The sequence below is a fragment of the Kryptolebias marmoratus genome, linkage group LG15, assembly GCF_001649575.2.
Source record: "Kryptolebias marmoratus isolate JLee-2015 linkage group LG15, ASM164957v2, whole genome shotgun sequence".
Taxonomy (NCBI): Eukaryota; Metazoa; Chordata; class Actinopteri; order Cyprinodontiformes; family Rivulidae; genus Kryptolebias; species Kryptolebias marmoratus.
Window position 1 is genome coordinate 17147160 of NC_051444.1, and position 19891 is coordinate 17167050.

The 19891-nt window shown below is 37.5% G+C and overlaps 1 pseudogene; it reads left to right on the forward strand.

Annotated features, from left to right (window-relative positions):
• The first annotated feature begins 5430 nt into the window (after positions 1-5430).
• On the forward strand, positions 5431-17840 carry LOC108243322 (annotated as a pseudogene).
• The last annotated feature ends 2051 nt before the right edge of the window (positions 17841-19891 follow it).

Here is a 19891-nt window from a genome sequence, read left to right on the forward strand (position 1 = left end):
CAAAGAACATCATGACGGACCCCACCCATCCAGCTTATGAACTATTTACCTTCCTTCTCTCAGCCAGATTGTCCAGCCTCGAAGCCCACACAGTGATAATGAAGAACAGCTTCTTCTTGGANCTCAGGCAGAAGGCTGCTCAGCCTCACAGCCCAGACAACAAGATGTGAAGGCTGCCCCAGCTGTCCTAGCTGCCCTTTGGACTTTATATTTTTGAATCTCATAAGATTTAGATGTTTATTAAAGACTTCAGGCTACTTGTTTATTTATTTCAGGCCGGCCTGAGAAATGATTTGAGTTCTCCCGTGTCTCTGACATGCTGTCGATTGACAATAACAAATTATTCTGAATCTGAATCCGGTGTACTTGTTTTGTGTTGACAGGATATTTCCTAAAGAGCGCTTGAAGGAGAAAGGTGTGGTTTGATGAGGTGAACTACAGCTGTGATCTGAGTACACATCCTTTACAGCTGCTACCAGGTAACCTTTTCTGAGCTGTAATAAAACCTTTGTGTTAGTAACAAAACTGTTTTCTCCTTACATTTTTTAAAGAATGCTGTTTTAATCAGACTTCCTAAATTATATTGATGTAAAAACCTTGTTAAAATGTGTAAATAACTTGCTTCAGACAGTCTGTTGGGACTCCTTGTTTCTGCGTAAACCAACTTCAGTCAGAATCAGTTTCTGGAAACATAAACTCACACTGACCAAGACAAAAATAATCTTTGACTCCTGCAGATTGTTGACTCCTCCTGACATTGAAAATCATTATTTATTCACACATTGTTATAGTTCATGATGTTTAGTTTCTTTGATTGGTGAATAACTAACATCAAATGGGAACTAACACTAACAGTGGGAGCATCTGCTGCGAAGCGTCGTTTAAAGGAATTAGTCTGTAAATTTATTTGGCATCAATTTGCATAAAAATAATCATATTTTGTACAAGAATGTTGGCTGCTTTCCATTTATAACCAAAGATGCGGCAATTGTTCTTTCTACATACTGATTTTTTAAGAGATCTATTTCTGAATCTAAAATAATTTTACCAGAATAAGTTCTAGTTTTTGCTTGTTAGCTGCCAATTAAAAGCATTGTTCTTTGTTCTTTTCCTAACTGCATATTTTTACAGTTTGGATCTCCTCATTTCGACCCAAGTGCTTTTGAAAAGTCCCAATAATTTACACAAACCATCATTATCGCACAGGTAATGTTTCACCCTTTTTTTTTTGTTTGTTTGTTTTGATTAGATTCTGTGTGAAGACGACTATTTTACATCTTGTCGGTGTTCATTTCGAAGGATTGGGCTTTTTTTTTTTTAATCCTCAAAGATTCAGACAAATAAACACTCAAGTAAGATACTTGTGTGTTTGTGATCAAAAATCAGATCTTCAGTTTTTTTTGTTTTTTTTTTTATTTTTATTTTGTTTTACCCCTCTCAGTGTCAGAAACGTCTCTGCACAGATATAATGAACTTCGTGCTCGCTTGGTTGCTTCTGGTATTAGGGTTTGGAGCCGTCGGATGATTAAACTTTTCCTGAAATAAGGAGGAATGCTCCTCAGCCACAGCTCTCGGGGAGCAGAGCTTTATTAAACCTCTCTCCTCCTCTTCTTGTTGGAGCTGACAAAGTTCACTTTTTAAGGGCTTTTCCCCCCCTTTAAACATTTGGACTTGTGTTTCCTCTCGTTACCAATACCTCATGTTTATGACATTCCAATTATTTAGAAATTTCTAAATCCGGTTCCAAGTCGTGTAACAAATAAATGGGAAGGGTATTAATCAGATGCATGTCTGAAAACAGTCAATTTAAACAATTGTTTCTGAAAATATTTAATGCTGGAGTGTAAATAATTAGTTTCATTTATTCTGGCAAAGAATTGCCAACAAGCTGTTTTGCATTTGGCCTTGTGGCACCAAACAATGAGAGGAGTTGAGAAAAATATCAGTATTTTCAACATGAAACAGATATTAGGTTTCTTTTTGCCTAATGTGAAAGGTGAATTTTGTGCAGCATAACCTGAAATCTAAATCATTAGAGGAAAACTACAGTAAAAATTGAAGGCAAGCTATATTTAAGTGATTTACTTTAATAATTTTTAGTGGTCTGAAACACTCAAAGAAACTCTGGTTACTCACACGCATTTTTAAACAGAAAAAACACAACTTGCACAGAAATTCTTGCCACTTTTTTACATTGAGGTAAAGAGAACAAATCTCTAAAGATCATTTCTGTTATAAATGCATTTTTTTTTTCTTTACTGGGCTTTGATGAGCATGATGTGAGAGGTCACCCAGAGGTGAAAACATCACGCTTCAAATCTGAGCTTGTCCTCATTAAAACCACGAGACCATAGATGAGACTGCAAAACTGAAGGTCTTGAGCCTGTAGAAAAGGGGAACTCGCCGGACTGTGAACCACATTGTTCTGCGTTTCGCTTCCTTAAATATTTACAGTGTGTCTCATCAGCAGCGAGAAGGCTGTGCAGAAGTGAGAGAATCAGAACCAGGTCAAACAGGAACAATTTCAGGATGAGTGCAGGAGAGTCGGATCGGTTCATCCTGCGGCGAATGATTTTGCGCACTCAGGCAAGTCTGTCCAGTGAATAGGGGAACAGTGGACGTGAAGCAGCTGCCAGAGAAGGACATTAAGGAAAAGATTATTTAAAACAGACCAAGGTTGAGTTCAGTCAGGGTGAACAGATCACAAGTGTTTTGTATTAGCTGTCTTTCTTCATATTTGGATTTGAATTTTCTTTTTGCTTGAACGGAAACACTTGAATTATTTGGAACACATATCATTCAGAAGAAACACTCAGAAAGAGAAAATCCCATTTTGAAATGTTAGAAAACTAACCGCGAAGAACTGGTTTCCTAAACAGTTACATAAAAATCACGTTCTGTTTCCAAAGCGGGCCGTGTGTACGTGCTGCAGGAAACGTGGTCTGTGACATCTCTCCCAGAAGGCGGGGTGCATTCAGGAGCCTGGGCTGAGGAGTTTTTCGTATGTTCTGCCCGGTGCTGGAACCTGACCGTCCTGACCGTGAAGCCCGGCACCATCTGCTGGACCTGACCTCATCTGACCCCGCAGAGCTGCTTCATTAACAACCAAGTGCTGACTCCATTCAGAGGCTTCGGAGGGGGTCCATACACTTGAAAAGTGTTATTTGGTTGCCTCTTGGTTCTGATTATTATTATTATTATTATTATTATTATTATTATTATTATTATTATTAACATAAACTGAGGTTGGGGTATTTTGATGTTATGTGTTGAAAGTGTATCCCTGTTTGGATTGTGCGTGGCAAACCCAGAACGCAGACTCATGATGGGCTGAAATAAAACTAATTTATTAACAAAAGAAACCAAAGAGCTGACGAGGCAGCAACAAAATGAAATAAGAAAAACTGAGCAGAAAATGAGTTACAGCTGGGAGATGATGAAGAACAGATGAGGTGAGCGTGGCAGGCAGACCGGTGAAGTACTGAGCAGAGGACAAGAGAGTAGTGACAAAGAACACATGAGAAAAACGGACACTTAATAGAACAGGATCACGAAGACAAGAAAAACAGAAATGACAACAACAAATACAGAAAAACAACACAGACACACTCAAACGGTGACAATCCTTCTATTTTACACATAAAGTTTTATCCCAAGCAGTAGACGTCATTGTTTGACACTGACTGCTTTGGTGGGGGTGTTTGGGTTCTGTTTTTTATTCTAGTGTTTCACTTACAGCGGTGTCACTTCTGTGAGCAGGATCATATTGAAGAAAACCCTGACGGTGTCAGCCATTGGTGTCGAGCTGCTGACCTGTGTCCCTCACACAGTGGAGGAAATTGAAGCTTTCAGCCCAGCTGTCAGCGCTGAGCAGCTCTGAGGAAGAAAAATCAAAGTCAGAGCTGTGTACTGAAAGTCTTTATTACACCCAACGCTGGTATTCTGGATACTTCATCAAAGACAAAACTATTATTTCACGGCAGTTTTCGAATGGTTTCCTGCTGCAGCCTTAATAGCAGTTTAAAGACTTAAAGATAAAAGCAGAACTCTCTTTAACAGAAATTTTAACATGATACAATGAGGTTTTTATGCCGATTTTTTAAAATGTTATTTACATATATGTTTTATGTTTGAGAAGACTGAATGCTTAAAAACAATCATTCACATAAAAAAATACATTTTGAATCATACTTTGTTTACATAAATATAAATACATTTGGAGTTTAGAGCTCTGAACTTTTTTTTTTTTTGAGACTTGGTGGTAAGTTTTTTGGTTCAATAACAATGTATCAATACATAATTTTCGACCAATAATTAGGTGTTTGAGGTTTAACGTTTAACCTAAATGCTAACAAATTATCAGTTGTATCAGCAGCTGTAAATATCAATAACTGAATAATAAACTGATCTCTGTTCAGATGTCCTGCAACCTTTTTTTTTGTTTTTATTGCAAATGTGTCTGCAGACATCTGTATATTGTTTTTTTTGGGGGGGGGTTTGTCTACAATCATAAATGTTCTGAAGGGGAGCTGTTGTTTTACTGCAAACACACCATGACAGAGGCAAACAAAAAGGGACTGAGACTTGTGTGTTTTTGAATATCTTGGTACAACTTTTACATTAGTGTCATGTAATAAGGCTTATTTTGACTTCAATTAACCAAAAGTAATCATATTGAAATAAAATATTGTGCTGTAGACAGAAAAATGTGAAAGGTTTGCAGCTATTTTACAATAAACTAAAAATATTGTGTATATAAAGGTTATTGGAAAAAGGATGTTTTATATAAATGGCTTCTGACAGCGTAGTTGTTTTCTGTTTTTAGAGGACTTTTTTTTTCTCTGTTGTTGTTTTTTTTTTACTGTGGGAGCATGTCAGCAGCTTTAATAGCACAACAACCAACCATCCATCCATCCATCCATCCATCCATCCATCCATCCATCCATCCATCCATCCATCCATCCATCCATCCATCTATCTTCTTTAGCCGCCTGTCCTTTTCGGGTCTCGGGGAGCTGGTGTCTGTCTCCAGCAGTCCCTGTGCAGGAAACAGGGGACACCCTGGACATGTCTCAAGTCTATCACAGAACCACACAGAGCACAACATCAAAAGACAATTTTTTCCCATTCATTTTTAGAAGTAGTTCATTTATATTCACTCGTTTGATAACCATAGCTTTCTATAAAAATCATAAAGTCTGTCATGATATTTTCTTCTATTGAATGTAGCACTTTGTAAACTTTAATCATGACGTTAACTATTACAGTTTAGTTTTAGTCTAATCTGACCACAGCACCTTCTTTCACATGTTGAGAGGGAGTCTTAAATATGTCTGGGAAATTGAAAAATTCCCAATGGTATGCATTATTCTTTTTAAAGCAATGACTTTTTCCTGGCCACTCTCGTGTAAACACGCTGGCAAGAGGGCAATGAGCTTCACTAAAAGAGGGGCCCTGAACGACATCCTGCTTGGGGCCCCATACAACCTTGGAGCAGTATTCTCAGAGGAGCTCATAACCACTGCAGTTAGGAGTTGAAACTAAAATGTCCTGGAGCTGTGAATGCAGCACAGAGTCACATGGGATCGTTTACATCTGCAGACAGCGCACGTGACTCCTTGACAGTGAACTTTGTTGTCAGGAAGGCTGCAGCTGCACACTGAGTTCACTGGTTTTCTTTTAGGACTGTATCGACCAACATAAAATTCATATTTGGGTTAGGTCATAAAATAAATACTTTTTCTGTCTTCTAACCACCATAAACTGCTGTCAGATAACCGAAGGGTGTATTTAGAGGCGTTGCATAAAATCCTCCATCCACTGAACTAAACTACCCCCCCCCCCCTTCAAAAGACTTCATAATTAGTTATTGGAAGAGACATTCAGGCAGCCTATCTGATCTCCTGTGGCAAAGACATCCTAAAATATGCATCCATTCCAAACATTTATTTTTTTTATCTGTTTATATTTCAGAGCACTTTTTTTTTAGTTGTCAGTTTAATACAAACTATGCTGAGCATTATATTTGAAAGCCCCCACGCTTTACCTGTTGTGCACACATTTTTTTTTACACTCATAATCATAAAAAAAGCCTATAAAACCTAAAACATCGAGCTGTGACAGTGTGGAAAGTCAGAATAATAAAGATTGTAACAGTAGCTTGTTCAATAGAAGCTTGTCAGTTATATAGAGTAGGATACTGTAAATACACAAGTCTCAATAGAATGATAACAATTTTCTTGAAATCATTTAAATGTTCTGTTTTAAAAATGATAAAAGTGATACATTATTTTTAAATTCATCATCCTTTCGCTTTTGGTTAAATTTGTAAATAGCGTTGATTAGAAACACTTTAGTCTGTTGTCACCATGTTAAATGTCGTGATTCCATCTGTTTTGGGGGTGGTTTTTGTATCACAGAAAACCACAGAGCTCTACAAAATACTGCACCACTATCAGTTTGTAGTATTTTCTTTTATGACCAAACATTTTCTGAGCTTTTTGTCTTTGATGCATGTAGATCATGCCTAAAATGATAAGGAAAAGTGTAGTCTTTGTGCAGTTCAAGTTATCTTTACAATAACAGAAACATTTATTTTGGAGGATGCCTAAAGTTTATTATATCATTGGTTATGGATTTCAGGTTACAAGAGAATAATTTATCTTTATCTCAATTTTATTTCATTCATAACCCTCCAAATTACTGCTCAGGCTCTCCACCCTGACCTGAGGTATTCTGTCTTCCTGCGCTTTCAGATCTGTCTGCTGGCTGAAACCCTGAGGGTGTCGGCTGCCCTTTTCGCAGAGATTGTGTCAAAAGACGGTTTGGTGCCGGAGTCTGTGGTGGTGCTGCAGGGAGGGGGAGCAGGAGCAGAGGTACTGCACAGACACAGGCTGGTGGGTTGACCGTAGTTCAGGATTTATTTCCCCAAATGAGCAGTGCGCTGGTGTCACTTAAAAATCAGACTTTTCTGTTGGCATGACGACTTCAGAGAGGTGGACAGTGGGCATTTGATCAAACTAGACAAAAAACTTCACTCATCAGCAAGCTTCCATGATCTCATCACTCAAATTCAACCCTTTAGTTTTGATACTGATTTCATTATTCTCCTATATTTTTAACATGTCCTCTCTGCCAGTGTCTGATCCTTTCACCTGTCCAGGAGTCCTTCTTTCACTGGGCCTGTGGAGTGACCGAGCCCGACTGTTATGGAGCCATTGATGTGAATCCTTTTTGTTCATAAACTGCCTGAAAGCTACACCACTCGGATGGAGAGTAAGTATCACTAATCCTCACAGAGTTGTGTACGCTGCCAACACTCATCAGCTGCCAGAACAAGGAGGGGAGCTGTGAATTTAGCCGTCATGCTTTCAACCAGTCATATTTACTTTTCTGGAAAAAAAAATTATCTCAGACTTCATTTTTTTTCTCTTCACCCAAATGTCTTAGTTACATATTTGATTGCACTATTTAAAAATCTGCTCCTGTCACATCATCTCCACACTTTAGAGAAGAAAACCGTCAAATAAACTGCATTCATCACATAAAACATAAATGTTGCAACCTGACATGCAGTAGAATTTTTGATTAACCTTAACGACTTGTGCAGTTGGCTACTTTTTTGAAAGCTAATTTAAATGCTAATTTATGGGAACAAGGTGTAAATTAGAAGCCATTATGCAGAAACTGTTCCTAAATTTCTATTGTAGCTGGATTTTATTAGTTGGAGATATTGCATGTAAAACATAATAGATAGAATTATCAAAAAAAAGTAATTATGCCACATTTCTCTTTCCCTCAAAGTGAATTTTTTTTACAAATATTAGAAATTTTGGTATAAACTCATCATTTAACCTAGGCAGTAACCATGATTCTAATGCTGCCACCTATTGATCATTAATTGTCTTGATGTGGATTCAGCATGTCTCTCAGCATTAACGCCTAAACTTGCATTCTGATTCTGATAACTAACCAAGTTATCCCCTTTTCTGGTTAGTTTACACCAAAACTAACTAGAATAGGTGCTGGCTTTCTTTTAACGTGGAATTGGAGCTTACTGTAGTCTGGCTGCTTGATGAACTTTACAACTGATTGCTTTGAGATCTCTAGTAATTGATATATAAGGGAGCTCCTAATTAAAAATATATAAGATCATTTAAAACATAATTTCTATTTAGTTAGTGTTTAAGTTTTACATAAAGCCAAAAACACAACAGTAGTCTTTTTAAGCAAATGCACACCAAACTTAGTGTAGTAGTCGCTGGGAGTCATCCACAACACATTTTCTGAGCACTAGCTCAAGTTCTAACTTTATTCTAATGATTCATCCTTCCAATACTCTCAGTATTTTTTTACATCTCAACACCTGCATGAGGTGTTAAATTACTTAATTAGTCACGTTTTACTTTTATCAGGCAACAGCATCTTAACACTGTCGGATTAAATTAGAAAAGCGTGATATGCGTCACTTTCTTTAATACAGCGAGAGCAGTAGACAGAGTATATTATTAGGGTGTCAGTGCTGCCTGCGGGAAAAGGGAAAGATGTCCTCTCACCGTGAGCTACAGGTCCTAACAGATGAGGTAACGCATTCACTCCCCAAAACTGTAAGAACGGCATCTATCAAGGAGGAATCACATTCAGAACGACATTTCTGAATCAATAAGTGTCGTCAGTGTTTTTAATGAACAAATACTGAGTTTAAGGGCTGGTGGCATGAGTCATGTTTTTGTTATAAACACTTTAATCCATCCATTTTCTTTACCCGCTTCTCCGTTTTGGGTTGCGGGGAGCCTAAACACTTTCATTTGAAGATAAAAATTAACCTACTTTTTAAAGTAAAAATGCGTCACATTGTACAATTCCATCTCAATTGTACAATGGATCACACAGTATGTACTGATTAACTTATTCACTTAGTCTGTTTTTAATGAGTGTTCACTGCACATTATTTCTTCAGGTTTTTCGAGCGCACTGTCTCTGTTCTGCACTGAAGACATGTAGTTGTAATAGTTATGGAGTTACTTACTCCTCTAGATGTGAAGCATCACCTTTTTGAAAGTCCAAAATAAAAAGTCCAATATCCTATATTCTGAACATTAAACATTAACAGTGTAATATTTTTGACAGTTTACTTGTTGATTAAAAAAGAAATCTGCAACAGCGTCACTGGAAGAGGAACAGTATTAAATGGCACCTTTCCCTGCTGTGCCTGCTTTTTTCTGCAAACGTAGCAGAGCAAGTTGCTCCTACTGCTCTTTCTTTTCTCCTGGGTCACAATTACCACCAACTCCCAGGAGATGGTAAATATTTTGCATTTAATATACGTGACAAATGATGCTGCTGTTTGGGAATTTGACAGTTCACGACTCTTACAGTCTTCTACCTGAGCTTCAGTCTGAGTGTAGTGTGCAGGTGTGGCCATTCTTGGAGGGTGAATTCGTAATAGCAGGGGTTTTAAAGGGATAAGAGGTTTTTATTGTCATTGCATGACTGTTGCCAGCTCCACAACAACATTGCATTTTCCATTTTACTAAAGATCCAAGATGATTAACAGCTGTGGGAAACAAATTATTATATTATATTATTTATAGATGCTAATCTTTGCTTTCCTCTACTAGATTTGCCAGTGTAGGCTACGTACTTTAGTAAATTCAACATAACACAGGTTTTAAAATCCGATGAAAGTAACTTACCAGTGTAATCATTCTTCATAGTTTACATTTAAGTCAACTGTAACACTGTGAAACTATATTGTTCCACTGACCTTGAAAAACTTTAATTAACCCTGGTAAATGTCAGTTTCTAAATCTCCCATAAGTAAGAAATTCTGTTGCTTCAATTTAGCATTATTAGAGCTGGGCGTACCTCTTTTTTAGACTGTCGTGACCTGAACATTTCATTACGAAGTCATTCCAGTAAAACAAGATTCAATTTAGATTCAACTCTTAGGTCTTGAAGTTGGAATGAGTTTCTGTTTTTTTTATTAGTCAAAAATGTTTGCGAAATGTCACAAAAGAGTTCAAGAGTTTTCAGCAGTTTTATTCGTAACACAATCTGAAATGCTCCACGGTGTTAGTCAGCGTGAAGTCAAGGATCTGTTTGAGATATTTAGGCTGCTCAGAGGACGACTTCCTACACAGACCACAGAATGACCTTTATTATAAAATCTGAAAGTAGATGGAAACTAATACTTGACATTTCAGTGGGTCCAACTTTTTAATTATTTCCCGCCTGCAATCCTGCAGATTGCTAATATCCTTGCCAACCTGAATCCAGCAGTTCTCCTGACATCAATAACTACCATGTTATCATACATATTAATATGTATGATATTTGCAATTTATAATGTTTAGTTTCATTGATTACCGAGTTGTGCATGTTGTTTCATGTTACCTGCTAATTCATGTATCATGTCAAAAGTGGGAAAAAAAAATACCTTAAGGCATCTATTGAAGTGATTGGACAGCATTCCGATCTACTGGAAAAAATGTGTAATGAGAGAATTTTATGCTGATTTTCTTGTGCTGATTTTACTGTATGCTCCACAATTCAATCTAATATACAGTAATAACATTTGAAGTCACCTGGTGGTGACGTAATCAGATTTTTTTCCTGCAGCGAGGACAAAACACTGATAGTGGGAGCATCGGCCATGAAGCCCCCTTTGAAGGAATTAGCATAAATCTCTCTGGCATAAATTTCCATAAATATAATCAGATATTGTTTTTAGGAAAGTTATCTCTTTTTCATTTATAATCAAAGATGCAACAGACTGTTCTACATACTGATTGTTGCTGATGATCCAGGTTTTTTATTGTGAATTGATTTAGCAAGAAATCTTTTGATTGTTCGCTGCTAATTAACAACAATGTTCTTTTGTCCTCGGCTCTGGTCCTTGATCTTTATTTCTAACTGCATATAAAATTAGCACAAAAAGTAAGGAAATTTGGGTTTAGTTGACTATTTCTTTATAGTAATAATGCTTCTTGGCAATAAACCTTTTACCACTGGAAAGCCTGTTTATTTGCCCTAAATGGAACCATATTTGTCAGGAAAATGCCTGTGTGGGCTGAGCAGCAGATTTGAGTGTGTGGATTGCATCCATAAAAAAATTGCCAAACAGCCTTTTCTGCTATTGACTCTTATTTGGTGTTGTTTATTGTATTGGATAATTAAAGTCTGAAGCAACAAGACACATTAGGAATTTAACAATTTAACAAAGGTCTCAGTAGCATGTGGAAGAACCATACACAGTCACAACAGCCTGGCACCTCCTCCTCATTCTGTTCACCAGCTTGGTCACACATTGCTGTGGGATGGTATCTTATTCTTCAACCACTTTTGTCACAAGTCAGTGTGCTTGTGTTGGTTATTGTGGAACAAACAGCACACCCAAGCTGACCCCACAGGTGGTCAGTGGGGTTGAGGTCAGGACTGTCATCCCGTCCTCTCCACTCCCAAATTCTGAAGGTAGTCTTCGATAAACCCTGCACTATGGGGTCAAGTGTTATCATCTTGGAGGGCAGAGTTTAGTCTCAGACTGTGAAGATATGGGATTACCACTGGTTGCTCACAGGTGCTGATAATCAAGCACCTGTTAACCACATTGCATTTTCTACAGTTGTTACATCCTGTTTACCCTTTCTTTCACCATCTTCCAACACTATTTTACACCCAGTTATTGTGAAGTGGTGAGTGTGTAAAATTTGTATATTGAACAATTAAGTAAGTGTTTTTTAAGAGCTGGAAAATTTCTTTAGTCATATTCTTTAAAACTCAGGAAATTACCTGTCCTAGTAAGTTAATTGGGTGTTTGAAATTAGAAATAGGTGTTTTTCCACCCTTATTTCACCACTCTGCATTGATAAAATGAACTTCGTGCTTGCTTGGTTGTCTTTGTTATTAGAATTTGGACACCTCCAGATAAATTGACATTTCCAGAAATGAGGAAGAATACTTTTCAGTCACACCTCTTGGAGAGCCGAGCTGAATGAACCCTCTGCCCACTCCTCTCGCCGGAGCTGACAAGACTCTTTTTTTTATGTTCTTTTTACAAAAAAAAAAAAAAAAAAAAAATGAATGAGTGTTTCTTCTGGTTACCTCTGGCTCATATTTAATAGATTCCATTACTGTACAAATCTATAAATCTGGTTCCAAGCCATGTGACAAATCAATGTGAAGGGTATGACTCAGCTGCCTGCCTGGAAAACAACTTTGTAAATCAAAGTCTCCGGTGTGACTCTTTGTAGGCTGAAACCAACTCAGATGCCCTGCAGAAACGAAGTGAGAAACATTCTCCATGGAAATTACCTATTTAATTCATGTACAACATTCTGGAAACTTTTTGCCAATGAGCTGATTTAGATTTGGTCGTCTTGCACCAGATATTAGAGATTAGTTCGAAACATATTTCTATCTCAGCCTTCATATTTATAATATTGTGTCCTTTTTCTGAATTGTGACTTCTGTTTACAGTTTGCCTGTACATCTGTTATCACATCATGTTTGCTGGTTACTCCTTTGTGTCTGTGCTTGCAGTCATATTTTAAAGACTGATATGGAGCTCAAGGTTCTGCGCCACGTCAACAGGATTTCCAGTGAAGCCCACAAAATGGTAAGATCTTCCTTAATTAAATTAACTTTGTATATCTTAAATTAAAATTTCATCTTATAATTACAGCATTACCTACGGTTTCATTTCCTGTTCCTGTTTGTTCACGCCCAACTGTTTGTACGAACACATTCATTTGCTGATAATTAATAAAGAGCAGATCATGTGGAAGCCTGTGGCTCAGTAAAACGGACCACTTTTAAACTATTAAAAACATTTTTTTTTTTTGCTTTGATAAGGTCCATGCCTGGTCTGTTCAATGATAAGCCAAGCTGAAATTAGGAGCTGACTCCTCAAAGCTTAAACCAGCAGTCTGTGGCATCAACTACTGCTGTGACTGGGCTTCAGCATGTTCTGCTGCTGGCAAAAACACCCTGAAGCCAGTAATTGATTGGAACAGCTTAAGATTGCTGTCTTTGGCAGCATTTACTGTTGCAGTTTCGCTGTCAGATCTACATAATAAAATTCAGGTCTTGGTGGTTTGTTGTCACCATTTTACTCAGTAAAATCTTAAAGTTTGCTAATCATACAGTTGTTTGTAGGTCTTTAAGCTTGTAAAACCTGGACAGAAAGAATATGAAATGGAGAGGTAAGTTATACCTTTAGCTGGTAGATTTATAAGTCTTTACATGGAAAAACAACATATTTTAGTTTTATTGCATGTACAGCATCTTGTTGGTTACATCTACAGCTAATGCGGGAATTAGAATATTTCTAATTTTTGATTTGACATTATTTATATGGATTTCATTTCAAACATTTTAATTAACCTTTAGGATGGATGAACACTTCACTTTGATATGTGTAGACACTATGTAGATAACTTGACTGTAATGAATTTTGCATAAATCCTGACAGGATTAGTTAAATTTTTCCGTTTGACATGAAAAAGCAAAACCTGCTGCTAGTTTAAATATAATCAGCAGAAATGTAAAATCAGAATATATTAACACATTTCCTGAGATAATGTTCTTGTGTAAAAATGATAGCTGATTTTTTTAATATCTTCCTGTGGTTCCTTAACTAAGTTTTTCTCTTTCAGTCTGTTGGAACACTTTTATTACTCTAAGGGAGGGATGAGCCACACTTCATACACCTGCATCTGTGGATCATAAGACACGATTAGTTCATTATTAACCGCTTTAATAGCTTACATGACTACTTTCTAACTAAAGTTAGTAGCATCACTGTTGATTATCATCTTTGCTGAATATCCCTCTGGCCTTTTGTGTAAATGCCGTGTCAACTGAGTCACTGTAATGTGTGAATGTAATCATTTTTAAATTATGAACTTAAAATAAACTGGACCAAAATTTGTGTTGACATTTAGTAGAGTTTCCATCTTGTAGTGTAGTACTTACTTTGTGGCTAAAGATCACACTACAGCAGTAACATGTTTTTGTTGTTTTGGTTTTTAAATTGCTCCATCGGGGCAATAAATGCTCTGCCGTCTACTGTGGTCACCCTGTGACTCTAAATGACAAGACGATTGAAGACGTAGACGTGTGGTGAGAAGCTTACAGTAGTTTTCTCACTTTGCCAGGTGCTGGCTAATGACTGACAAATTGTTTTTGATTTGCTTTTTTTCTTTTTAGAGAATTTCTCAAGAAAATGCCATCAAGTTGCATAGTTATTGTTCTGTGTGAATTGTTCTCTAAACTCCAGTGAGTTTGCCGCCTAATTTGCATTGAAGATGTTTTTTTTTCCCTACAGTCTGTTTGACATGAGTGCAGAGTATTTCTGCTACACTTCAGACATAACCTGCTCCTTTCCAGCCGCACCATCATGGCTGCCGTCGAACCAGGTTCTCATCTTCAGGGACTAACAACACTTACTTGCATACAGGAAAGGCAAAATAATATCATAGAAATTTCATATCTACACTTAGAAATAATACAGAACAATATAACTGACTATGGATCGTTTAGAATTAGCAGTATGGTATTTGTCAAAATTCTGAGAACATATAATCATGCATATATATTTTTTATTTTAATTAATTTATTTATTTTCTTCAAGACATCCAAACTATGAACACGTGGAAACATTTAGTAAACAATGTGGGAAAAAAGTGGTGTTCATGCCTGTACTGTATACTTACAGTTTTGCATTAAAGCTCAGTACCCCCACACAATCACACCTCCTCCTCCATGCTTCACAGTACAGACTACACATGCAGATACCATCTGTTCTGCTGTCCTGTATCTTATATGTGCTTTGGCCAGAAACTCATTGGTCTAATGTCCATTCCTTATGATTATTGTTTCATTCACATTTTTGTTTCCTTACTGGTTTCCCTTAATAATGGTTTGTTTGCAGCAACAGAACCATGGCAGTCCAATTCACAGTCTACTTACCAGAAATGAATGCTACTTAAACCATATGAGGCATTTTTGTAGCTGTTATGGAATAAATTTTTACTCTACAGTGGAAATAAATACTTGTTTTGTACACAGTCCTTCTCAAGAGAGCCAATTTCATTATTGCTGCCAAAACTTTTGCAAACACAGTTTAATGGCACTCTCAAATGTTTATGTATCAGCTGTCTTGTTCTGATTGAATGATAAAGTGTGTTTTCTCCCTTAATCACTGTGTTATGTACCTGTCTGCTGTAGTCCTAAACAAAGAGAAGCATTACAAATGTTTAAAAAGAATTTCAAATTGGGTAGAAGCAAACATTCACAAACTTAGTTGTCGTGTCCTTGTGGAATGGAAGGAAAGTGTCAGAATGTGGTGTGAGCGTGGCGAACCCAATCCGCAGACTCATCTTTGGAAACAAAAACTGATTTATTTATATAAAAAGAAGAAAACAAAAAGCTGACGTGGCAGCAAAACTAACTATAACAAAAATCCAGATAATAACAAAGGCGGGACAAGGCAAGGCAAAAACAAAGAGGGACCAGACTGGAACCAAACATGAACAAACAACAATGAATCGGCAGAGAGGTGGAGAGGAAGACCAAGTTTTAAAGCAGAGGGTGATGAGGAGAAGTGGGAACAGGTGTGTGATTAGGAGTGAAGACAGCTGGAGATGGGTGTGACAAGAAACCAGAAAACTGCTGAGCGGAGGACAGGTGAATGATGACAACAAACATGAACAGGAAAAACTAAACTGAAACAATAACTCAAACCGAAACAAGACAATAATCAAAACAACAAACTGAAAATACCAAACTATGACAGAAAGAGAAGCTCCTACGAGTTTCTAACACTGAAACTGTATCTACAGAACAAAGCTGATGGGCTCAAACATTTTAACACAAAAGTTTCAACTATTTTATTTTTGGCGGGACACGTGTTAAAGGAAAAGCCTTCCAGCTAGCATTACGATCCTGAATCAGATGTAAAAGATAATGAGTCAAAGCTGTTATCAAAGCAATAGGTGAGTACACTGAGGAAAGTATGGCACTTGTTTTCTTTACCATACAACGTCACATGTGCCATGTCAGAGTTTTGGCGTTTTCATGCAAAGGTTTTCTTTGTAGGAGCTGATGTGTGCAGACTTTTGACTGATACTATACAAAGGTCTGTTTTTTTGTTGCTGTAAAGCAAAAACCAAAACAACCAGAGAGATGTTTGACTGTCTTTCATTATTTCTAACTTTTTGTTTTGTTTTATTTAGAAAGATGTTTGTTCTGAAGGTATGAATTGGGCTGACAGGCACCACCAGGCTGACAAGCTTCACCTGGAGGAACTAGTTAAACTTGGCATCCTGCATGGCAACGCCGAGGACATGTTGAAGGTCCATCTGGGCTCCGTCTGCATGCCCCACGGCCTGGGTCACCTGCTGGGACTTGATGTGCATGCTGTGGGGGGTTACCCTGAGGTAAGAGGAGAGTGCTTAAAATTCTGAGATTGTTCTTGCCACAACCTTTAGTCTGCAGTTAAGAATGTAACAAGAAAAGCTTGTAGTCAGTCAGAGAAGGAAACGCATTCCTGTTAGTTAAATATTGATGTACCATCTATAATTAAAAAGAAGTGCAGAAGTGAGGAGGTAAAAAGTTCAGGCTGAGGGCAGGAGAGTCTGAACTCTGAGCACAGATGGTTTCATGCTGCGGCGAATAAATTTCTTCTGTTTTGACAAGTAAAAGTAAGAGCATTTCAAACAATACTGCTGTCAGACAGTGATGTTATGAAAATGCTGTTTAAAATTGACCAAAGACGAAGGCTGAGTTCAGTCTGTGCGGATACATGACAAGCAATAACTTTAGCATCTCTTAAATAGAAGGAGAATTTATACAAGAGGGCTTATTTATTTCTTTTTGTGTGGATGAAAACACTGACAACTGAAACAGCCTTGTTAATCATCAGGTTTAGGTATTTATGAAAGTGCTATAAAAGCACATTTCATCAAACATATTTTAAAAATGTTCCTTTTTTTTGGGGTGGAGCTCATTAATGAACCCAGACTGATGAATCTTATGGATCAACTGGTGCAGGAGCGGATGGTCCTCACTGTGGAGCCCGGCGTTCATCACCTCTCTGCTGGACCAGGTCCTGTCTGATCCTGCTAAGAGCTGCTTCATCTCTAACGTGTGCTGGTTCGATTCCGAGGCTTCGGAGGGGTCGGTACACACGGACAGTCTTTGGTTCTCATTCAACTGGGACACAAGGAAATTCATTATTGCATAAATTCTAAACAAATATTATTATAAATTGGTGTTAGGATTGTTTAATATTGTTTAAGTGTCAACAAATGTGCAGTTTTGTGAGTAACTGAAATTCATTGTAATGTTTTAAAAACAGCAAATTCAACTTTTTAATATTTATTCTACATAGAATGACTGAGCTCATTTTTAAGATTTAAATCTGCAGTTTGTTTGCATTTTTGCATTTACTAAGCTTGCTGAAGAAATGTCTCCCGATATTGATTCTATTGAGTTCCACTAATCATAATGCCACTGCTGTGAGCAGGTTTCGGGTTGAAGAAAACATTGTCGTGACAGCTGATGGCGTAGAGCTGCTGACCTGTGTCCCTCGCACGGCGGAGGAGATTGAAGCTTTCCTGGCCGACTCTGCCAAAGCTTTCAGCCCAGTTGTCAGCGCTGAATAACTCTGACAACAAATATCAAGAGAAGCCAGAGCTGTGTGCTGCAGCGTCACGGGTATTTTTCAAGAGTATTGTATCCACAGGCAGTTTTCAAAGTAATGTGAATATTCTTACAAATATAGGAAGCATCTTCTTCCAGGAACAAACTTTCATCTTCTTCTTCTTTATTCATGAAAAATTCAGTGGAAAAAATAAAATGGAAGTTTCCAACCATGTGCATAGTTAATAGTCCGGTTATTTTAAATTCATTCATACATTTAGACATGCTGACTCATCTGCTGATGTCTCCTGCCTGAGTGCTGCAGTTTCCTCTCTTGCTGGCTTGTCTTCATCACCTCAACTTCATCCATTTATGAACTATGTTCTCATCTCCCGATGACTACCACTGATGCATGAGCTCCTCTTAATCTGCAAACATTTGTCTGAGGCTGACAGTCTCAAACAAATCTGAAAAAATTACAATTAAATAATTTGTTTATTGACAGAACATAAAGCATCACATTGTTGATAATGCTGGATCCTGCTCCTACAGAAGAAAGTTAGATGTATTTTTAATTTCACTGACTGTGCACTTCTACAATTCCACTGCGACTGTAAACGGAAAATAAAACACCTTTGTGGCATAAAAAGAAGACCTGAAATAGTAAAGTTTGAATTATAAACTTTTAATACTACATGGAAAACTAATGTTTAACCATGCTGAAATGACAGAAAATCAACACAGTCCTCATCAGTGGTGAAGCTTAAAGGAATGTTGCAGAGACCTAAAAGTTTAGGAAGAAAAAAACCTGGATTCACATGGAATACTTAAACACTTACTTTTCTTTTTGACATCCTGACTTTTGATGTTGTCGTTATATTATCACATACAGATTAGGCTTTTTTTATGAGTCATTAGACAAACATGACAAACCTTTTTTTTCTGTTTTTTGAGTAATGAGAAATGGTCCACAGTTATATAGCTCCTTTATATCTCTACAGGTTAGGCAAAGGGCTTTGCAATGTTTTTCATTGACCCATCCACACTCATACTCATACAGTGCTTTCTATCATGTATTTTACACTTTATACACAGGACTTTTTATATGTCTCATCCATACAACAATAAGCATATTGGTGGGCAGTTAGGGGTTCAGTCTCTTGCTAAAAGACACTTCAGCACACTGCCTGTGCTGGGGATCAAACCCCAAATCTGGGGTCTTTAAAAAGGAGCTGTATACATTTAATTTATTATTATATTATTGTGAAAACACTGAAGGTGGTTCTCAACACACAGCTGAATACAACAAATCCCCTGGAGCTGTAGCTTTCCACCTATTTCATTTTAGACCTTGAGTGAAGGTTTTGTAATAGTTTTGGCTGCAGCTGTTTAAACTCTGCTACACATTGAAAACTTGTCTTGTAGTTTAACACAGTAACCCTATTCAGGAGTACCTCCAGTTAAGACACAGAAATACATCAGTGCAATCAGGATATTATTGGAAGGATTTTCCATTCAGATTAAAACAGACTTCATAAGGAGTTTTAGTCTACCTTCCAATATAAGCAGCCTGATGTTCTGGTAACACCTTTGTGTTTCTCTGGGAATTCAGGTTAATTGATTTACGTGAATCAATCCTCGGGATATTCTGTGAGAAGAGGCATTTTCTCACCATCAACTACAAATGTGATGTTATCAGTCTTAAACCCCTTCCAGACTGAGAGACTGAGACTTGGCTGGTTTGATCACTATCCAGGCATAGGAGAGCAGTTTCTCAAGTCTTTACGGAGCCTAAAAAATGCATGCAGCGCCTGGAGAGAAGCAGTGACATCATCCATATAGCTTCATAAGGCTGGGAGTAACTGCCCTGAATGGGACCTGATTCCACAGACCATCTGCCTGCTGCTAATCAGGATAATCTCACACACTGCGGTAAACAGGATCGGGGGAATAGAGTAGCCCATTGCTATCACCTTTTCCAGCCAGTGACAGCTGGTAGAGATTTCTTGGGTTGGGCAGATAACAATAACATTGCCTTAAAACGAGCAGCGCAAAACTCCCCTTTATTATTATTACACCAAATAATCTAAGGCCAAAAAGGTTTTTTTCACTTTACTGAACTGTAGACAATGCTAAAAATCAAATGTTGCAGAAAAGACCCTACAACATGCACCGAGAGTACATTTAAAAAACGTGGGAAATGGGAAGAGTTTTAAAAGTCCAACACTTGTGTAAAAAGAAATTAGCT